This window comes from Nerophis ophidion, linkage group LG14, assembly GCF_033978795.1.
Source record: "Nerophis ophidion isolate RoL-2023_Sa linkage group LG14, RoL_Noph_v1.0, whole genome shotgun sequence".
NCBI classification, from domain to species: Eukaryota; Metazoa; Chordata; class Actinopteri; order Syngnathiformes; family Syngnathidae; genus Nerophis; species Nerophis ophidion.
Genome location: NC_084624.1, coordinates 18756567 through 18780666, shown reverse-complemented (window position 1 = coordinate 18780666; position 24100 = coordinate 18756567). Strand labels below are relative to the sequence as shown.

Here is a 24100-nt window from a genome sequence, read left to right as displayed (position 1 = left end):
AAATGAACCGACAGAACATGATCATGTACAAGACTCGCCTACCCACAATGCACTGCAACCCAACGCTCCTGGTCGGATGTTTTTTTCGGGGTTCATGGAGAGATGCGGTAAAGAGTGGTAGCCAAGACACACGGTCACACACGGTCACACACGGTCACACACGGTCACACTCGGCAATTATTTTGACCTGGGGAGCAGATATAGAGGAAAAAAATTTTGTCTGGGGGGCCGGGATATCTGATTTTCAGGTACAAAAAACTTCACAATGACACAAAATAAACACAACAGTTAAACCTCACACTAAAAACAAGACATTGACTTGTACGTTCAAAAGACAGAATAGAACAAGTCAAGACATGCAATGCCATCTACAAAATGTTATGTAAATGTTAGTCATTACACACGCGGCTATGGTTTTGATGTATTTGTTGCAGACATGTTTACGTCAAGTAACATCACATGGTTCCATTTGCACCTTTCAACAAATCTGAAAAGGAATATTAAGAAGTAAAACTTATATTTAATCCTACCTCTTCTCCGAGCACACGGTGACCGTACATACGGGTCGAAAAATGTTGACCTAATTCAGCATTTCTCAAAGTGTGGGGAATAGAGACATGACAGGTGGGGCGCGAGGAAAGGGAGGAAATTTTTTATTTTTGATTTTTTTTTTTACTATGCTTTCATTTTCTATACACACTGTAAATCACTTTGTGATTCTGTCTGTGAAATCCGCCGTATAAATAAATGTAAATTACTTATTTTTCCTGTAGGCTTTAAATTTCTCGGCAGGAGCGAAAGTTTGACAGACATAGCAACAGTAACTTTTGCAGGCAGGTCTAAGAGGAACAAACTTTCGCGCGGATGGGTAGCAGGCTAATGTGCGAACCACAATTACACAAAATGGATACATTTGCAACTCGCACCTCAAAGGTCTGCGGAGAAACAAAAATATGACGGGTCTAATCAACCAAAAAGTCAACCTAAAAGAAAATATGGCGAAGGGTATCTTGCTCTTGGATTCACGGCAGCGGAGGTGGGGGCAGAGGAGAGACCCCTGTGTGTTCTTTGTCTAAAACGGCTAGCAGCAAACAGCATCAGGCCCAACAAAGTAAAGAGACAACTCGAGACCACACATGATGTCCAATAAATTGTTTTGTTGGGGCGATGGGGGTAGGTGGGCCTTGAGTCTAAAGTGGTGATGACAGAAAAAAAAAAAGTTTGAGAAGCCCTGACCTAATTGTACGGATCTCACTTTAAACGGCAAACCGATCATTTAAATGTTTTCACTTTGAATATGAAACGAGGAGTAAAATGTACAATATTATCAATTATTTCACAAGGACATGTTTTAAGGATATTGTACAGTATAATTAAATCTAAAATGAATGTGATCACTTTCAGGATCATTTTATTTTTAGCCAGTAAACAACTGTTATGTACTTTTGAATCGGGTTTTCAAAAAAAAAAAAAGGGAGGGACAATCAAGGATCAACAATGGCACGACTTTCACTAACTTGCGTGAGGTCAAAAGACAAGAGATTTTAGACCAATGCTGCTTTGGATCTGTTCCTGCTAAACTAGTAAGTGACTTTCAATGCTCAAATCAGAATAATAATACAAATTTTAGCTACTGGAAATTTGTGTGGTAGCAATAAATACCCACCAGCGCGATACTTTGCAGTTCCACACTGACCAACCACGCAACAAACTCAAAAGAACTGTACAAGGAAAAAACAATGCAGTGACTTCAAACTGCAAATATAAGGTTTGAGTAAAATATGTAGGTTGGTGTGAATGTTGTCCGTCTATCTATGTTGACCCTGCAATGAGATGGCGACTTGTCCAGGGTGTACACCTCCTTCCACCCGATTGTAGCTGAGATAGGCGCCAGCGACCCCCACGTCCCCAAAAGGGAATAAGTGGTAGAAAACGAATGTAGGTTCCTACTGTGGAAAGTTCAGTAATACAGAATCATTGTGGCATTATCGTGTCAGTTGGACGCTATATGCGCTAGTCCTCATGGTAAATGTGGTTTTCCTTTTGGGAAAACGCCATCGCTTTGGTTCACTGGTGCGGCCAATATAAACCAAAACTGAAAATTCTTAAGTGGGGCTTTAAGTAGAGTTTATAAATCTTGTATCTGTGCCACATATAGCCTTATTTCAGTGTCAACAGTCTCCAGCTTACTTGCTACACATGTTTTGGCTCTGCCCATCCCTGTGCAGTTATTGGACCGACATTTTTAATACTTTGTCTGATGTTGTAATTACCTACTAGGCCTTCTTTGCCTTTATTTGTTGTTGTATCTTTATGTTAGCAATTGGGACTTTTTGAATGAAATTGTCTGTGGCTCCATGTTAACGAAGTTGCCTGTACTATTTGACTGATGCATTTTATTGATTGATTTATTAGCAGTAATTGCACAAAGGCATTCTTCTTATTTTAGTTTTCTGACAGCACGTAGGCGTTCGCATCAACTTTCGTCTTTTTAACAAATGGGTAAAGGGGGAATGATGTATGCCGTAAAACTAGTTGGCACATTTAATATTTAATAATAATGAATATTGTAAAATTCTATAATTTTTGTTATTTAAAGGGGAAAACCCGATTCAAAAGTACATAACAGTTGTTTACTGGCTAAAAATAAAATGATCCTGAAAGTGATCACATTCATTTTAGATTTAATTATACTGTACAATATCCTTAAAACATGTCCTTGTGAAATAATTGATAATATTGTACATTGTACATTTTACTCCTCGTTTCATATTCAAAGTGAAAACATTTAAATGATCGGTTTGCCGTTTAAAGTGAGATCCGTACAATTAGGTCAGGGCTTCTCAAACTTTTTTTTTTTCTGTCATCACCACTTTAGACTCAAGGCCCACCTACCCCCATCGCCCCAACAAAACAATTTATTGGACATCATGTGTGGTCTCGAGTTGTCTCTTTACTTTGTTGGGCCTGATGCTGTTTGCTGCTAGCCGTTTTAGACAAAGAACACACAGGGGTCTCTCCTCTGCCCCCACCTCCGCTGCCGTGAATCCAAGAGCAAGATACCCTTCGCCATATTTTCTTTTAGGTTGACTTTTTGGTTGATTAGACCCGTCATATTTTTGTTTCTCCGCAGACCTTTGAGGTGCGAGTTGCAAATGTATCCATTTTGTGTAATTGTGGTTCGCACATTAGCCTGCTACCCATCCGCGCGAAAGTTTGTTCCTCTTAGACCTGCCTGCAAAAGTTACTGTTGCTATGTCTGTCAAACTTTCGCTCCTGCCGAGAAATTTAAAGCCTACAGGAAAAATAAGTAATTTACATTTATTTATACGGCGGATTTCACAGACAGAATCACAAAGTGATTTACAGTGTGTATAGAAAATGAAAGCATAGTAAAAAAAAAAATCAAAAATAAAAAATTTCCTCCCTTTCCTCGCGCCCCACCTGTCATGTCTCTATTCCCCACACTTTGAGAAATGCTGAATTAGGTCAACATTTTTCGACCCGTATGTACGGTCACCGTGTGCTCGGAGAAGAGGTAGGATTAAATATAAGTTTTACTTCTTAATATTCCTTTTCAGATTTGTTGAAAGGTGCAAATGGAACCATGTGATGTTACTTGACGTAAACATGTCTGCAACAAATACATCAAAACCATAGCCGCGTGTGTAATGACTAACATTTACATAACATTTTGTAGATGGCATTGCATGTCTTGACTTGTTCTATTCTGTCTTTTGAACGTACAAGTCAATGTCTTGTTTTTAGTGTGAGGTTTAACTGTTGTGTTTATTTTGTGTCATTGTGAAGTTTTTTGTACCTGAAAATCAGATATCCCGGCCCCCCAGACAAAATTTTTTTCCTCTATATCTGCTCCCCAGGTCAAAATAATTGCCGAGTGTGACCGTGTGTGACCGTGTGTGACCGTGTGTGACCGTGTGTCTTGGCTACCACTCTTTACCGCATCTCTCCATGAACCCCGAAAAAAACATCCGACCAGGAGCGTTGGGTTGCAGTGCATTGTGGGTAGGCGAGTCTTGTACATGATCATGTTCTGTCGGTTCATTTGCAAAATAAACCAGAGAGCACAACTCAGCTTTGATACAAAATGAAAGTAAAAATAAGACTGAGAAGATCAAAATAATTGTCAAAGCAGCATCAAAGTTGTTGAAAGAACTATCTTGGTACCGGGTGCAAGCTGTACTACGGAGAGTAGACGTGACGGAGTCATGTTACCACATTCCAACACCCTGTTAATGGTCCGGTGGAATGCCAGAAGTTTGATAGCAACCGAACATGAATTAAAGGGATATATTAAAAATATGAAAACTAAACCACGTATAATTTGTATTCAAGAAACAGGGCTGAAGCCAAAATTAAACTTTATAATAAAAGGATATATAACGATTCGTAAAGATAGGAATGAAGGGTAAAGAGGATGATGTGCCACATTTATCAAAGAAGATGTAGTCACGGGTAAAGAAACAGCAGAACCTTTAGCAAAAACATTTGTTGAAGTGCACAGTAATGATAATTTGAGAAATGTGGAAAAACAAAAGAGAGAAAAAACAATGAGTTTAAATATTGGGGAAATGATGGAAGACAACGTTAATAGCTTTACCAACACTATGGATATGACATTTTCTTTGAATGAAATGGTTCGAATTTTGAAAAAGGTTAAAAATACGTCACCGGGGAAAGACCTAGCGGGTTATCAAATGATCAAAAACTTAGGTGGCATCGTCAAAGAAGTGGTCTTGAAATGATATGACAGGATATATGAAGAAGGAGAATGACCGGCAGAGGGGAAAATTAGCGGTAACAATTCCAATATGCAAGTCAGGGTAAGACCCGGAAGAGGCAGGAAATTATAAATTTGGGGAAAAGTAATGGAAAAAAAAAAAGATTAATGAAAGACTAGTATATTATTTAGAGTCAAAAGAAATAATCAAAAAACTAACAAAGTGGTAAATAATGTTCAAGACTGGGGAACGGCTTGAGGTTTAAGATTCTCTGTTGGAAAGACAAAAGTCATACATTTTACAAAGACAAAAGTACCAAACAAGCTCCAAATAAAAACTCTAAGGTGAAAATATAGAAGAGGTACAAGTATTTAAATATTTAGGAATATGGTTTGATAAAAATATGAACTAGTCAACCCACATCAGCAAAATAGATTTGATTAGATTAGATTAGATAGTACTTTATTTATTCCTTCAGGAGTGTTCCTTCCGGAAAATAAAAAAAATAGGGGAAAAAGTAAAAAGGTGTTAAATATAATGAGGTCTTTGAGGGGTAATGATTGGGGGGCTGATAGGTTAACGTTGAAAACAATACATGTATATATTTATAACTTTAATTCCATCTGTTATTGATTACGGATGCATTATTTACCAATCTGCTTCAAAAACATGACTTGGGAAAATAGACCGGATCCAGTCACAGGCTTTAAGGTTATGTTGTGGAGCTACTACATCAACCCTAGTGCCAGTATTACAAGTAAAAATGAACGAAAAACCTTTGGACAAGAGGAGAGATCAACTCTCAGCAGTTTATCGGGCAACTTTAAAAGGATCCAAGCAAGGATATCCGACTTGTCCAGTGCTACCAATCTGCCAAGAAAAAGAGAAAACAAAAAAGAATAGTTTTGGGTGGATTATAGGAGACATATGTAATAAAGTTAAAATTGACAATATTAAAGTTAGTCCTACAGTACCAATGCCTGCAATACCACCGTGGATGTTTGATAACCCAAAAGAAAACATGCAATTACTAAAGAATAGAAATTTAAATAGTTACCGGATAGAAAAATGGATTGAGATATGATATATACGGATGCATCAAAAACTATATATAAAAAAAAAAAAAAAAGGTAAGAGCTGTAGCAGTTATCCCACAAGGAAACATAGTATTAAATAAAATAATCAGTGATAAACTATCTGTTTTTACGGGTGAATTGGTAGCAATTTATATGGCAGTTAACTGGATAGAGGAAAACAAAGCAAGGAAAGTAGTTGTGTGCTCGCAGTCCAACAGTGCATTGATGAGCATAAAAAAACATAGCATCAGAAACAAGACAAGATTTAGTTTATGAAATAGTTCAGGTAATCTATAGAATAAATAAAGAGGGAGGTGTGGTAACATTTCTTTGGGTTCCTTGGAAGATATTGTAGGATGGAATTCACAACACATAGGATATAAAGCATTATACACGTATTTAAAAAACATTGGGTTAAATAAAAGAATATAGAGTAGGGATCCATCTTGATCCACACTCCATTTCAACCAGAAGGTTGCTTGGCGGAAACAACCGCCCACCTCCGGAATCAGTCCCCGCCCATTCCCCTTAGGCGCGAAATTCATTTGAGCGAAAGACATTAGAGTGAGAGGAGCTCTTTAAAGCTCCTGAGAATCTTAAAAAGCTTACAGAAAACGAGAAAAACTTACAGCGGGTGCCTGTCGGACATTCACCGTCGTTTTCGATGATTTCCCCTCGGAGCAAGGATTCGATGTCTGGAGTCTTTGGCGCAATCAAGCCTTCTCCTCTGCCTGGAACGGCCGTTGACGGACCCGCCAGCTTTAAGGGAGACGAGCGAGCCGGAGATGTAAGTAAATATATGTATATATGTATTGTATACCGCATGTTTTTTTTCTTGTAAAATGAGAATCATTTGACTCACCAGACTGCGATTGTGTTAAAACGATCGCGTTAGGATCTTACGGCAAATCCTCTATAAAACAAAATAATGAATACACACAATATTAAATAATTCGAAGGTTTAAACACACCTCGATAATCATCTTCCAACTTTGTAAGACCGTTTAAGCAAAGTTCATCGTCTTTCACTTCGTCGTCATCGGCTGGTAAAAAAAAAAGTATTACAACGTCGTACAAGTGCAATGCTTTTAACGTTTAAATGCTTAAATGGAGTTAAACCAATGTCTAATAACATGGTAAAGCAGAGGTAATGGTGTGTGTGTGTGTGTGTGTGTGTGTGTGTGTGTGTGTGTGTGTGCGTGTGTGTGTGTATGTGTGTGTGTGTGCGTGCGTGCGTGTGTGCGTGCGTGCGTGCGTGTGTGCGTGCGTGCGTGTCCTGTTGTTTCAGACGATCGTAAACATTTAAACTGTCAGATGGGAAGTCAGTAAAAACTGAACCCTCCTTTGTACCCCAAACTGACCTGTTGATTCAAACGACCGTAAAGACCAGTTGCTAGGTGACACTGTGTTCTGCGATAGTTTTTTCCATCTGTTTAAATATGTTTTCGTGAGGTATGGAAGTTGTTTCAGTGCGTACGAATGTGTGTGTGTGTGTGTGTGTGTGTGTGTGCGTGTGTGCGTGTGTGCGTGTGTGCGTGTGTGCGTGTGTGCGTGTGTGCGTGTGTGCGTGTGTGCGTGTGTGCGTGTGTGCGTGTGTGCGTGTGTGTGTGTGTGTGTGTGTGTGTGTGTGCGTGTGTGTGCGTGTGTGTGTGTGCGTGTGTGTGTGTGCGTGTCCACCAAAAACTTCCCAATCCACGATAGATAACGATGAAAATATCGAGAAAGGGCTTCCGTCTCTTCTTTCTTTTAGCTGAAATAAGCAGATATCCCCCATTTCGTATCTGAATACAAATCCAAAAGATCCCTCCCCTTCCAAGTCCCATTTCTCACGCAAAGACTCGGTCGGCGGCATCTGAATACGATTTAGAAACACTCGACTTTTTTTTTTGCGGAGCGTCAATGTAAGTTTTATTATTTTTATAAATCGACACAGGCGTTTCACTAATCATGACCGAATCGAACAAAGTCTTTACGCTAACGTATAAAGCTCCAAATAATGACTAAGCCTTACACCGCCCTTTTGTACCGCCCCTCTGCGTGTGTGTGTGTGTGTGTGTGTGTGTGTGTGTGTGTGTGTGTGTGTGTGTGTGAAGTGCGTGCGTGTCCACATCTCCACACGTAACATTCCCAGCCATCAATACATCGAAATCTGGAAGTTGTTTCAAACGATCGTAAACATTTAAACTATCAAATATATGGTCACATGCTGCTCAGATGACATTGCTTTCTTAAAAAAAACTGAACCCTCCTCTGTTCCCTGTCAGGTCTTAACTCCACCCTCTTCCTGGTTTAACCACTCCCACCGCAGGTCTTAACTCTGCCCTCTTTCTGTTTAAAACTCCACCCTCTTCCTGGTTTAACCACTCCCACCGCAGGTCTTAACTCCACCCTCTTCCGGGTAAGCCACACCCACTTGACCTTGACATTTGAACCTGACATTTGAACCTGACCTTTGACTTTGACCTTTAACCTTGACCCCCTCATAAATCATTAACCTTTGAACTTGACCCCTCATAAATCATTGACCTTTGACCTTGAGGGTCATAAATCATTGTTTTATGGGGGGTCATAAATCACTTTTGACTAAAGGTAGGGACTTAAATTCTCTGGCATTATTAGAAATTTTGCATGTGTTGTTTAGAAGTTATGTTTGAATACATTGTTATTGCTTTTTTCGCATTATCTCAGGATTCTAAGAACATTATTGTCATATTGAGTAAAAAACAACTTTTTGCATTTGCAAGATTTAAAAAAGCATATGTTTCGAGTAAAACTCTCAAAGATGCATTATTTCAGGCATTATTAGCCATTTTTCATGTGTGGTGTAGGAGTTATGTTTAAATAACTGTCATTTTGAGTGTTACAGTATACAGTCATATTGAGTAAAACCTAATTTTTGTATTTGCAAACCATTGAAAAACAACTGTATCTAGTAAAATTCACATGTATTCAATATCACAGCCATTTTTAGACATTTTGCACGTTTGGATTAGGAAATATGTTTGAATACTTTTTTATTGCTTTTTTTCCGCATTATCTCAGGATTCTAGGTACATTACTGTCAACTTGAGTAAAACATTACTTTTTCTTCTTCAGAACCTTACCAAATGTTTTTTATTTTCAGGAAAACACTCAAAGATGCATTTTTTTCAGGCATTATTAGACATTTTGCATGTTTATTTTTGGAGTTATGTTTCAAAAACTGTCATTTTGAGTGTGACCAATGTGAGGCCAGTAAAACCTAATTCTTGTATTTGTGATCCTTTCCAAAATACCTGATTCAGGTAAAACTCACATAAATTCAATATTAAAGGCTTTTTAAGACAAATTAATGTTTGGTTTTGGAGTTATATTTATAAATCTTTAATATTTAGTATGACAATTACACTGTTATATTGAATAAAACAACTAATTTTTGTCTTTGTGAACCTTACAAAAGATCATTTTTCTAGTACAACTAACAAAAATACATATCTCTAGGCATTATTAGCCATTTTGCATGTGTTGTTTAGAAGTTATGTTTGAATACATTTTTATTGCTTTTTTCGCATTATCTCAGGATTCTAAGAACAGTATAGTCATATTGAGTAAAAAACTAAATTTTGCATTTGCAAAATTTAAAAAAACATATGTTTCAAGTAAAACTCCCTAAGATGCATTGTTTCAGGCATTATTAGCCATTTTTCATGTGTGGTGTAGGAGTTATGTTTCAATAACTGTCATTTTGAGTGTTACAGTGTACAGTCATATTGAGTAAAACTTAATTTTTGTATTTGCAAACCATTGAAAAACAACTGTATCTAGTAAAACTCACATGTATTCAATATCACAGGCATTTTTAGACATTTTGCACGTTTGGATTAGGAAATATGTTGGAATACATTTTTATTGCTTTTTTCGCATTATCTCAGGATTCTAAGTACATTACTGTCAACTTGAGTAAAACATTACTTTTTATTCTTGAAAAAACTTACCAAATGTTTTTTATTTTCAGGAAAACTCTCAAAGATGGATTTCTTCATGCATTATTAGACATTTTGCATGTGTATTTTTGGAGTTATGTTTCAAAAACTGTCATTTTGAGTGTGACCAATGTGAGGCCAGTAAAACCTAATTCTTGTATTTGTGATCCTTTCCAAAATACCTGATTCAGGTAAAACTCACATAAATTCAATATTAAAGGCTTTTTAAGACAAATTAATGTTTGGTTTTGGAGTTATGATTATAAACCTTTCATATTTAGTATGTCAGTAACACTGTTATATTGAATAAAAAAACTAACTTGTGTCTTTGTGAACCTTACAAAAGATCATTTTTATAGTACAATCAACATAAATACATATCTCTAGGCATTATTAGCCATTTTGCATGTGTTGTTTAGAAGTTATGTTTGAATACATTTTTATTGCTTTTTTCGCATTATCTCAGGATTCTAACATTATTGTCATATTGAGTAAAAAACTACTTTTTGCATTTACAAAATTAAAAAAATTATATGTTTCGAGTAAAACTCCCAAAGATGCATTGTTTCAGGCATTATTAGCCATTTTTCATGTGTGGTGTAGGAGTTATGTTTCAATAACTGTCATTTTGAGTGTTACAGTATACAGTCAGATTGAGTAAAACCTATTTTTTTTATTTGCAAACCATTGATAAACAACTGTATGTAGTAAAATTTACATGTATTCAATATCACAGTCATTTTTAGACATTTTGCACCTTTGGACTAGGAAATATGTTGGAATACTTTTTTTATTGCTTTTTTCGCATTATCTCAGGATTCTAAGTACATTACTGTCAAATTGAGTAAAACATTAGTTTTTCTTCTTGAAAACCTTACCAAATGTTTTTTATTTTCAGGAAAACTCTCAAAGATGCATTTCTTCAGGCATTTTTACACATTTTGCATGTGTATTTTTGGAGTTATGTTTCAAAAACTGTCATTTTGAGTGTGACCAATGTGAGGCCAGTAAAACCTAATTTTTGTATTTGTGATCCTTTCCAAAATACCTGCTTCTGGTAAAACTCACATAAATTCAATATTAAAGGCTTTTTAAGACAAATTAATGTTTGGTTTTGGAGTTATGATTATAAACCTTTCATATTTAGTATGACAATTACACTGTTATTTTGAATAAAAAAACTAACTTTTGTCTTTGTGAACCTTACAAAATATAATTTTTCTAGTACAACTAACAAAAATACATATCTCTAGGCATCATTAGCCATTTTGCATGTGTTGTTTAGAAGTTATGTTTGAATACATTTTTATTGTTTTTTTCGCATTATCTCAGGATTCTAAGAACATTATTGTCATATTGAGTAAAAAACTACTTTTTGCATTTGCAAAATTTAAAAAAGCATATGTTTCGAGTAAAACTCCCAAAGATGCATTGTTTCAGGCATTATTAGCCATTTTTCATGTGTGGTGTAGGAGTTATGTTTCATTAACTGTCATTTTGAGTGTTACAGTATACAGTCATATTGAGTAAAACCTAATTTTTGTATTTGCAAACCATTGAAAAACAACTGTATCTAGTAAAACTCACATGTATTCAATATCACAGGCATTTTTAGACATTTTGCACGTTTGGATTAGGAAATATGTTGGAATACTTTTTTATTGCTTTTTTCGCATTATCTCAGGATTCTAAGTACATTACTGTCAACTTGAGTAAAACATTACTTTTTCTTCTTGATAACCTTACCAAATGTTTTTTATTTTCAGGAAAACTCTCAAATATGCATTTCTTCAGGCATTATTAGACATTTTGCATGTTTATTTTTGGAGTTATGTTTCAAAAACTGTCATTTTGAGTGTGACCAATGTGAGGCCAGTAAAACCTAATTCTTGTATTTGTGATCCTTTCCAAAATACCTGATTCAGGCAAAACTCACATAAATTCAATATTAAAGGCTTTTTAAGACAAATTATTGTTTGGTTTTGGAGTTATATTTATAAATCTTTAATATTTAGTATGACAATTACACTGTTATATTGAATAAAACAACTAATTTGTGTCTTTGTGAAACTTACAAAAGATCATTTTTCTAGTACAACTAACAAAAATACATATCTCTAGGCATTATTAGCCATTTTGCATGTGTTGTTTAGAAGTTATGTTTGAATACATTTTTATTGCTTTTTTCGCATTATCTCAGGATTCTAACATTATTGTCATATTGAGTAAAAAACTACTTTTTGCATTTGCAAAATTTAAAAAAGCATATGTTTCGGGTAAAACTCCCAAAGATGCATTGTTTCAGGCATTATTAGCCATTTTTCATGTGTGGTGTAGGAGTTATGTTTCAATAACTGTCATTTTGAGTGTTACAGTATACAGTCATATTGAGTAAAACCTAATTTTTGTATTTGCAAACCATTGAAAAACAACTGTATCTAGTAAAACTCACATGTATTCAATATCACAGGCATTTGTAGACATTTTGCACGTTTGGATTAGGAAATATGTTGGAATACATTTGTATTGCTTTTTTCGCATTATCTCAGGATTCTAAGTACATTACTGTCAAATTGAGTAAAACATTACTTTTTCTTCTTGAAAACCTTACCAAATGTTTTTTATTTTCAGGAAAACTCTCAAAGATGCATTTCTTCAGGCATTATTAGACATTTTGCATGTGTATTTTTGGAGTTATGTTTCAAAAACTGTCATTTTGAGTGTGACCAATATGAGGCCAGTAAAACCTATTTTTTGTATTTGTGATTCTTTCCAAAATACCTGATTCTGGTAAAACTCACATAAATTCAATATTAAAGGCTTTTTAAGCCAAATTAATGTTTGGTTTTGGAGTTATATTTATAAACCTTTCATATTTAGTATGACAATTACACTGTTATTTTGAATAAAAAAACTAACTTTTGTCTTTGTGAACCTTACAAAATATCATTTTTCTAGTACAACTAACAAAAATACACATCTATAGGCATTATTAGAAATTTTGCATGTGTTGTTTAGAAGTTATGTTTGAATACATTGTTATTGCTTTTTTCGCATTATCTCAGGATTCTAAGAACATTATTGTCATATTGAGTAAAAAACAACTTTTTGCATTTGCAAGATTTAAAAAAGCATATGTTTCGAGTAAAACTCTCAAAGATGCATTATTTCAGGCATTATTAGCCATTTTTCATGTGTGGTTTAGGAGTTATGTTTCAATAACTGTCATAATGAGTGTTACAGTATACAGTCAGATTGAGTAAAACCTATTTTTTTTATTTGCAAACCATTGATAAACAACTGTATCTAGTAAAACTCACATGTATCCAATATCACTGGCATTTTTAGACATTTTGCACGTTAGGATTAGGAAATATGTTGGAATACTTTTTTATTGCTTTTTTCGCATTATCTCAGGATTCTAAGTACATTACCGTCAAATTGAGTAAAACATTACTTTTTCTTCTTGAAAACCTTACCAAATGTTTTTTATTTTCAGGAAAACTCTCAAAGATGCATTTCTTCAGGCATTATTAGACATTTTGCATGTGTATTTTTGGAGTTATTTTTCAAAAACTGTCATTTTGAGTGTGACCAATGTGAGGCCAGTAAAACCTAATTCTTGTATTTGTGATCCTTTCCAAAATACCTGATTCTGGTAAAACTCACATAAATTCAATATTAAAGGCTTTTTAAGACAAATTAATGTTTGGTTTTGGAGTTATGATTATAAACCTTTCATATTAAGTAAGACATTACACTGTTATATTGAATAAAAAAACTAACTTGTGTCTTTGTGAACCTTACAAAATATCATTTTTCTAGTACAACTAACAAAAATACACATCTCTAGGAATTATTAGCCATTTTGCATGTGTTGTTTAGAAGTTATGTTTGAATACATTTTTATTGCTTTTTTCGCATTATCTCAGGATTCTAACAATATTATTGTCATATTGAGTAAAAAACTACTTTTTGCATTTGCAAAATTTAAAAAAGCATATGTTTCGAGTAAAACTCCTAAAGATGCATTGTTTCAGGCATTATTAGCCATTTTTCATGTGTGGTGTAGGAGTTATGTTTCAATAACTGTCATTTTGAGTGTTACAGTATACAGTCATATTGAGTAAAACCTAATTTTTGTATTTGCAAACCATTGAAAAACAACTGTATCTAGTAAAACTCACATGTATCCAATATCACTGGCATTTTTAGACATTTTGCACGTTAGGATTAGGAAATATGTTGGAATACTTTTTTATTGCTTTTTTCGCATTATCTCAGGATTCTAAGTACATTACTGTCAAATTGAGTAAAACATTACTTTTTCTTCTTGAAAACCTTACCAAATGTTATTTATTTTCAGGAAAACTCTCAAAGATGCATTTCTTCAGGCATGATTAGACATTTTGCATGTGTATTTTTGGAGTTATGTTTCAAAAACTGTCATTTTGAGTGTGACCAATGTGAGGCCAGTAAAACCTAATTCTTGTATTTGTGATCCTTTCCAAAATACCTGATTCTGGTAAAACTCACATAAATTCAATATTAAAGGCTTTTTAAGACAAATTAATGTTTGGTTTTGGAGTTATATTTATAAACCTTTAATATTTAGTATGACGATTACACTGTTATTTTGAATAAAAAAACTAACTTGTGTCTTTGTGAACCTTACAAAAGATCATTTTTCTAGTACAATTAACAAAAATACATATCTCTAGGCATTATTATTACTCCTCTCTGAGCTGCTACCTTACCGTGGTAGAGGAGTTTGCGTGTCCCAATGATCCTAGGAGCTATGTTGTCTGGGGGCTTTCATGCCCCCTGGTAGGGTCTCCCAAGACAAACAGGTCCTAGGTGAGTGATCAGACAAAGAGCAGCTCAAAGACTTCTATGGAATTACAACAAAATGAACCCAGATTTCCCTCGCCCGGACGTGGGTCACCGGGGCCCCGCTCTGGAGCCAGGCCCGGAGTTGGGGCACGATGGCGAGCGCCTGGTGGTCGGGCCTGTCCCCATGGGGCCCGGCCGGGCACAGCCCGAAGAGGCAACGTGAGTTATTCCTCCAATGGGCTCACCACTCATAGGAGGGGCCATAGAGGTCGGGTGCATTGTGAGCTGGGCGGAAGCCGAAGGCAGGGCACTTGGCGGTCCGATCCTCGGCTACAGAAGCTAGCTCTTGGGACGTGGAACGTCACCTCACTGGGGGGGAAGGAGCCTGAGCTAGTGCGCGAGGTAGAGATGTTCCGGCTGGATATAGTCGGACTCACCTCGACGCACAGCAAGGGCTCTGGAACCAGTTCTCTCGAGAGGGACTGGACCCTCTTCCAATCTGGCGTTGCCGGCAGTGAGAGGCGACGGGCTGGGGTGGCAATTCTCGTTGCCCCCCGGCTCAAAGCCTGCACGTTTGAGTTCAACCCAGTGGACGAGAGGGTAGCTTCCCTTCGCCTTCGGGTGGGGGGACGGGTCCTGACTGTTGTTTGTGCTCACGCACCAAACAGCAGTTCAGAATACCCACCCTTTTTGGGTACACTCAAGGGAGTACTGGAAAGTGCTCCTCCGGGTGATTCCCTTGTCCTACTGGGAGACTTCAACGCTCATGTTGGCAACGACAGTGAAACCTGGAGAGGCGTGATTGGGAAGAATGGTCGCCCGGATCTAAACCCGAGTGGTGTTTTGTTATTGGACTTTTGTGCTCGTCACGGATTGTCCATAACAAACACCATGTTCAAACATAAGGGTGTCCATATGTGCACTTGGCACCAGGACACCCTAGGCCGCAGTTCCATGATCGACTTTGTAGTTGTGTCATCGGATTTGCGGCCTTATGTTTTGGACACTCGGGTGAAGAGAGGGGCGGAGCTTTCTACCGATCACCACCTGGTGGTGAGTTGGCTGCAATGGTGGGGGAGGATGCCGGACAGACCTGGCAGGCCCAAGCGCATTGTGAGGGTCTGCTGGGAACGTCTGGCAGAGTCTCCTGTCAGAGAGAGTTTCTATTCACACCTCCGGGAGAACTTTGAACATGTCACGAGGGAGGTGCGGGACATTGAGTCCGAACCTCTATTGTTGAGGCGGCTGATTGGAGCTGTGGCCGCAAGGTCGTTGGTGCCTGTCGTGGCGGTAATCCCAGAACCCGTTGGTGGACACCAGCAGTGAGGGATGCCGTCAAGCTGAAGAAGGAGTCCTATCGGGTTCTTTTGGCTCATAGGACTCCGGAGGCAGTGGACGGGTACCGACGGGCCAAGCGGTGTGCAGCTTTAGCGGTCGCGGAGGCAAAAACTCGGACATGGGAAGAGTTCGGGGAAGCCATGGAAAACGACTTCCGGACGGCTTCGAAGCGATTCTGGACCACCATACGGCGCCTCAGGAAGGGGAAGCAGTACACTATCAACACCGTGTATGGTGCGGATGGTGTTCTGCTGACTTCGACTGCGGATGTTGTGGAAAGGTGGAGGGAATACTTCGAAGACCTCCTTAATCCCACCAACACGTCTTTCTTTGAGGAAGCGGTGCCTGGCGAATCTGTAGTGGACTCTCCTATTTCTGGGGCTGAGGTCGCTGAGGTAGTTAAAAAGCTCCTCGGCGGCAAGGCCCCGGGGGTGGATGAGATCCGCCCGGAGTTCCTTAAGGCTCTGGATGCTGTGGGGCTGTCTTGGTTGACAAGACTCTGCAGCATCGCGTGGACATCGGGGGCGGTACCTCTGGATTGGCAGACCGGGGTGGTGGTCCCTCTCTTTAAGAAGGGGGACCGGAGGGTGTGCTCCAACTATCGTGGGATCACACTCCTCAGCCTTCCCGGTAAGGTTTATTCAGGTGTACTTGAGAGGAGGCTTCGCCGGATAGTCGAACCTCGGATTCAGGAGGAACAGTGTAGTTTTCGTCCTGGTCGTGGAACTGTGGACCAGCTCTATACTCTCGGCAGGGTTCTTGAGGCTGCATGGGAGTTTGCCCAACCAGTGTACATGTGCTTTGTGGACTTAGAGAAGGCATTCGACCGTGTCCCTCGGGAAGTCCTGTGGGGAGTGCTCAGAGAGTATGGGGTATCGGACTGTCTTATTGTGGCAGTCCGCTCCCTGTATGATCAGTGTCAGAGCTTGATCCGCATTGCTGGCAGTAAGTCGGACACGTTTCCAGTGAGGGTTGGACTCCGCCAAGGCTGTCCTTTGTCACCGATTCTGTTCATAACTTTTATGGACAGAATTTCTAGGCGCAGCCAAGGCGTTGAGGGGTTCCGGTTTGGTGGCCACGGGATTAGGTCTCTGCTTTTTGCAGATGATGTAGTCCTGATGGCTTCATCTGGCCGGGATCTTCAGCTCTCACTGGATCGGTTCGCAGCCGAGTGTGAAGCGACCGGAATGAGAATCAGCACCTCCAAGTCCGAGTCCATGGTTCTCGCCCGGAAAAGGGTGGAGTGCCTCTCCGGGTTGGGGAGGAGACCCTGCCCCAAGTGGAGGAGTTCAAGTACTTAGGAGTCTTGTTCACGAGTGGGGGAAGAGTGGATCGTGAGATCGACAGGCGGATCGGTGCGGCGTCTTCAGTAATGCGGACGTTGTATCGATCCGTTGTGGAGCTGAGCCGGAAGGCAAAGCTCTCAATTTACCGGTCGATCTACGTTCCCATCCTCACCTATGGTCATGAGCTTTGGGTCATGACCGAAAGGATAAGATCACGGGTACAAGCGGCCGAAATGAGTTTCCTCCGCCGGGTGGCGGGGCTCTCCCTTAGAGATAGGGTGAGAAGCTCTGCCATCCGGGAGGAGCTCAACGTAAAGCCGCTGCTCCTCCACATCGAGAGGAGCCAGATGAAGTGGTTCGGGCATCTGGTCAGGATGCCACCCGAACGCCTCCCTAGGGATGTGTTTAGGGCACGTCCAGCTGGTAGGAGACCACGGGGAAGACCCAGGACACGTTGGGAAGACTATGTCTCCCGGCTGGCCTGGGAACGCCTCGGGATCCCCCGGGAAGAGCTAGACGAAGTGGCTGGAGATAGGGAAGTCTGGGCTACCCTGCTTAGGCTGCTGCCCCCGCGACCCGACCTCGGATAAGCGGAAGATGATGGATGGATGGATGGATAGGCATTATTAGCCATTTTGCATGTGTTGTTTAGAAGTTATGTTTGAATACATTTTTATTGCTTTTTTCGCATTATCTCAGGATTCTAAGAACATTATTGTCATATTGAGTAAAAAACTACTTTTTGCATTTGCAAAATTTAAAAAAGCATATGTTTCGAGTAAAACTCCCAAAGATGCATTGTTTCAGGCATTATTAGCCATTTTTCATGTGTGGTGTAGGAGTTATGTTTCAATAACTGTCATTTTGAGTGTTACAGTATACAGTCATATTGAGTAAAACCTAATTTTTGTATTTGCAAACCATTGAAAAACAACTGTATCTAGTAAAACTCACATGTATTCAATATCACAGGCATTTTTAGACATTTTGCACGTTTGGATTAGGAAATATGTTGGAAAACTTTTTTATTGCTTTTTTCGCATTATCACAGGATTTTAAGTACATTACTGTGATATTGAGTAAAAAAAAACTTTTTCTTCTTGAAAACCTTACCAAATGTTTTTTATTTTCAGGAAAACTCTAAAAGATGCATTTCTTCAGGCATTATTAGACATTTTGCATGTGTATTTTTGGAGTTATGTTTCAACAACTGTCATTTTGAGTGTGACCAATATGAGGCCAGTAAAACCTAATTTTTGTAATTGGGAGTCTTTCCAAAATACCTGATTCTGGTAAAACTCACATAAATTCAATATTAAAGGCTTTTTAAGACAAATTAATGTTTGGTTTTGGAGTTATGATTATAAACCTTTCATATTTAGTATGACAGTTACACTGTTATATTGAATAAAAAAACTAACTTGTGTCTTTGTGAACCTTACAAAAGATCATGTTTCTAGTACAACTAAGAAAAATACATATCTCTAGGCATTATTAGCCATTTTGCATATGTTGTTTAGTAGTTATGTTTGAATCCATTGTTATTGCTTTTTTCGCATTATCTCAGGATTCTAAGAACATTATCGTCATATTGAGTAAAAAACTACTTTTTGCATTTGCAAAATTTAAAAAAGCATATGTTTCGAGTAAAACTCCCAAAGATGCATTATTTCAGGCATTATTAGCCATTTTTCATGTGTGGTGTAGGAGTTATGTTTCAACAACTGTCATATTGAGTGTTATAGTATACAGTCATATTGAGTAAAACCTAATTTTTGTATTTGCAAACCATTGAAAAACAACTGTATCTAGTAAAACTCACATGTATGAAATATCAGAGGCATTTTTAGACATTTTGCACGTTTGGATTAGGAAATATGTTGGAATACATTTTTATCGCTTTTTTCGCATTATCTCAGGATGCTAAGTACATTACTGTCAAATTGAGTAAAAAATTACTTTTTCTTCTTGCAAACCTTACCAAATGTTTTTTTATTTTCAGGAAAACTCTCAAAGATGCATTTCTTCAAGCATTATTAGACATTTTGCATGTTTATTTTTGGAGTCATGTTTCAAAAACTGTCATTTTGAGTGTGACCAATATGAGGCCAGTAAAACCTAATTTTTGTAATTGAGAGTCTTCCCAAAATACCTGATTCTGGTAAAACTCACATAAATTCAATATTAAAGGCTTTTTAAGACAAATTAATGTTTGGTTTTGGAGTTATGATTATAAACCTTTCATATTTAGTATGACAGTTACACTGTTATATTGAATAAAAAAACAAACTTGTGTCTTTGTGAACCTTACAAAAGATCATTTTTCTAGTACAACTAACAAAAATACATATCTCTAGGCATTATTAGCCATTTTGCATGTGTTGTTTAGAAGTTATGTTTGAATACATTTGTATTGTTTTTTTTCGCATTATCTCAGTATTCTAAGAACATTATTGTCATATTGAGTAAAAAACTATTTTTTTGCATTTGCAAAATTTAAAAAAGCATATGTTTTGAGTAAAACTCCCAAAGATGCATTGTTTCAGGCATTATTAGCCATTTTTCATGTGTGGTGTAGGAGTTATGTTTCAATAACTGTCATTTTGAGTGTTACAGTATACAGTCATATTGAGTAAAACCTAAATTTTGTATTTGCAAACCATTGAAAAACAACTGTATCTAGTAAAACTCACATGTATTCAATATCACAGACATTTTTAGACATTTCTCACGTTTGGATTAGGAAATATGTTGGAATAATTTTTTATTGCTTTTTTCGCATTATCTCAGGATGCTAAGTACATTACTGTCAAATTGAGTAAAACATTACTTTTTTTTCTTGAAAACCTTACCAAATGTTTTTGATTTTCAGGAAAACTCTCAAAGATGCATTGTTTCAGGCATTATTAGCCATTTTTCATGTGTGGTGTAGGAGTTATGTTTCAATAACTGTCATTTTGAGTGTTACAGTATACAATCATATTGAGTAAATCCAAATTTTTGTATTTGCAAACCATTGAAAAAACAGTATCTTGTAAAACTCACATGTATTCAATATCACAGGCATTATTAGACATTTTGCATGTGTATTTTTGGAGTTATGTTTCAAAAACTGTCATTTTGAGTGTGACCAATATGAGGCTAGTAAAACCAAACTTTTGTATTTGTGATTCTTTCCAAAATACCTGATTCTGGTAAAACTCACATAAATTCAATATTAAAGGCTTTTTAAGACAAATTAATGTTTGGTTTTGGAGTTATGATTATAAACCTTTCATATTTAGTATGACAGTTACACTGTTATATTGAATAAAAAAACTAACTTGTGTCTTAGTGAACCTTGCAAAAGATAAATTTTCTAGTACAACTAACAAAAATACACATTTATAGGCATTATTAGAACATTTGCATGTGTTGTTTAGAAGTTATGTTTGAATACATTTTTATTGCTTTTTTCGCATTTTCTCAGGATTCTAAGAACATTATTGTCATATTGAGTAAAAAACAACTTTTTGCATTTGCAAGATTTAAAAAAGCATATATTTCGAGTAAAACTCTCAAAGATGCATTATTTCAGGCATTATTAGCCTTTTTTCATGTGTGGTGTAGGAGTTATGTTTCAATAATTAAATAATTGATAATTGATAGCTGTGGTCTCACACAAATAATAAATGAACCCACGCATCGCAACGGTAATACGATAGACTTAGTGCTTGTCAAGGGTATCACCGCTTCCAAAGTTACGATACTCCCGTATACTAAAGTATTGTCCGATCATTACCTTATAAAATTCGAGGTTCAGACGCATGTTCGTCAAACTAATAATAATAATAACTGCTATAGCAGCCGCAACATTAATACGGCCACAACGACAGCTCTTGCTGACCTACTGCCCTCGGTAATGGCACCATTCCCAAAGTATGTGGGCTCTATTGATAACCTCACTAACAACTTTAACGACGCCCTGCGCGAAACCATTGATAACATAGCACCGCTAAAGTTAAAAAAGGCTCCAAAAAAGCGCACCCCGTGGTTTACAGAAGAAACTAGAGCTCAGAAATTATTATGCAGAAAGCTGGAACGCAAATGGCGCACGACTAAACTTGAGGTGCACCATCAAGCATTTAGTGATGGTTTAATAACTTATAAACGCATGCTTACCTTAGCTAAAGCTAATTATTACTCAAATCTCATCCACCGCAATAAAAACGATCCTAAATTTTTGTTTAGTACGGTAGCATCGCTAACCCAACAAGGGACTCCTTCCAGTAGCTCCACCCACTCAGCTGATGACTTTATGCAATTCTTTAGTAAGAAAATTGAAGTCATTAGAAAGGAGATTAAAGACAATGCGTCCCAGCTACAACGGGGTTCTATTAACACTGACACGATTGTATATGCGGCGGATACTGCCCTCCAAAATAGTTTCTCTCGTTTTGAGGAAATAACATTAGAGGAATTGTTACAACGTGTAAATGGAATAAAACAAACAACATGTTTACTTGACCCTCTTCCAGGGAAACTGATCAAGGAGCTCTTTGTATTATTAGGTCCATCAGTGCTAAATATTATAAACTTATCACTTTCCTCGGGCACTGTTCCCCTAGCATTCAAAAAAGCGGTTATTCATCCTCTTCTTAAAAGACCTAACCTCGATCCTGACCTCATGGTAAACTACCGACCGGTGTCTCACCTTCCCTTTATTTCAAAAATCCTCGAAAAAATTGTTGCGGAGCAGTTAAATGAACACTTAGCGTCTAACAATCTATGTGAAACCTTTCAATCCGGTTTCAGGGCAAATCACTCGACGGAGACAGCCCTCGCAAAAATGACTAATGATCTATTGCTAACGATGGATTCTGATGCGTCATCTATGTTGCTGCTCCTCGATCTTAGCGCTGCTTTCGATACCGTCGATCATAATATTTTATTAGAACGTATCAAAACACGAATTTGTATGTCAGACTTAGCCCTGTCTTGGTTTAACTCTTATCTTACTGATAGGATGCAGTGTGTCTCCCATAACAATGTGACCTCGGACTACGTTAAGGTAACGTGTGGAGTTCCCCAGGGTTCGGTCCTTGGCCCTGCACTCTTCAGCATCTACATGCTGCCGCTAGGTGACATCATACGCAAATACGGTGTTAGCTTTCACTGTTATGCTGATGACACCCAACTCTACATGCCCCTAAAGCTGACCAACACGCCGGATTGTAGTCAGCTGGAGGCGTGTCTTAATGAAATTAAACAATGGATGTCCGCTAACTTTTTGCAACTCAACGCCAAAAAAACGGAAATGCTGATTATCGGTCCTGCTAGACACCGAACTCTATTTAATAATACAACTCTAACATTTGACAACCAAACAATTAAACAAGGCGACACGGTAAAGAATCTGGGTATTATCTTCGACCCAACTCTCTCCTTTGAGGCACACATTAAAAGCGTTACTAAAACGGCCTTCTTTCATCTCCGTAATATCGCTAAAATTCGCTCCATTCTGTCCACTAAAGACGCTGAGATCATTATCCATGCGTTTGTTACGTCTCGCCTCGACTACTGTAACGTATTATTTTCGGGTCTCCCCATGTCTAGCATTAAAAGATTACAGTTGGTACAAAATGCGGCTGCTAGACTTTTGACAAGAACAAGAAAGTTTGATCACATTACGCCTGTACTGGCTCACCTGCACTGGCTTCCTGTGCACTTAAGATGTGACTTTAAGGTTTTACTACTTACGTATAAAATACTACACGGTCTAGCTCCATCCTATCTTGCCGATTGTATTGTACTATATGTCCCGGCAAGAAATCTGCGTTCAAAGGACTCCGGCTTGTTAGTGATTCCCAAAGCCCAAAAAAAGTCTGCGGGCTATAGAGCGTTTTCCGTTCGGGCTCCAGTACTCTGGAATGCCCTCCCGGTAACAGTTCGAGATGCCATATCAGTAGAAGCATTTAAGTCTCACCTTAAAACTCATTTGTATACTGTAGCCTTTAAATAGACTCCCTTTTTAGACCAGTTGATCTGCTGTTTCTTTTCTTTTTCTTCTATATCCCACTCTCCCCTGTGGAGGGGGTCCGGTCCGATCCGGTGGCCATGTACTGCTTGCCTGTGTATCGGCTGGGGACATCTCTGCGCTGCTGATCCGCCTCGACATCTCTGCGCTGCTGATCCGCCTCCGCTTGGGATAGTTTCCTGCTGGCTCCGCTGTGAACGGGACTCTCGCTGCTGAGTTGGACCCGCTTTGGACTGGACTCTCGCGACTATGTTGGATCCATTGTGGATTGAACTTTCACAGTATCATGTTAGACCCGCTCGACATCCATTGCTTTCCTCCTCTCTAAGGTTCTCATAATCATTATTGGATCATTATTGTCACCAATGTCCCACTGGGTGTGAGTTTTCCTTGCCCTTATGTGGGCCTACCGAGGATGTCGTGGTGGTTTGTGCAGCCCTTTGAGACACTAGTGATTTAGGGCTATATAAGTAAACATTGATTGATTGATTGATTGAATAACTGTCATTTTGAGTGTTACAGTATGCAGTCATATTGAGTAAAACCTAAATTTTGTATTTGCAAACCATTGAAAAACAACTGTATCTAGTAAAACTCACATGTATTCAATATCACAGACATTTTTAGACATTTCTCACGTTTGGATTAGGAAATATGTTGGAATACTTTTTTATTAATTTTTTCGCATTATCTCAGGATGCTAAGTACATTACTGTCAAATTGAGTAAAAAATTACTTTTTGTTCTTGCAAACCTTACCAAATGTTTTTTTTTTCAGGAAAACTCTAAAAGATGCATTTCTTCAGGCATTATCAGTCATTTTGCATATGTATTTTTCGAATTATGTT

At 38.0% G+C, this 24100-nt stretch overlaps 1 long non-coding RNA gene across 1 annotated transcript; it reads right to left on the bottom strand.

Annotated features, from left to right (window-relative positions):
- Positions 1-4439: 4439 nt before the first annotated feature.
- Positions 4440-6996, bottom strand: LOC133568927 (uncharacterized). Its single transcript, XR_009809694.1, has 2 exons — positions 6448-6996; positions 4440-5612 (listed from the first exon to the last, which is right to left on the bottom strand). It is a non-coding gene; the product is annotated as an uncharacterized LOC133568927 (long non-coding RNA).
- Positions 6997-24100: the final 17104 nt, after the last annotated feature.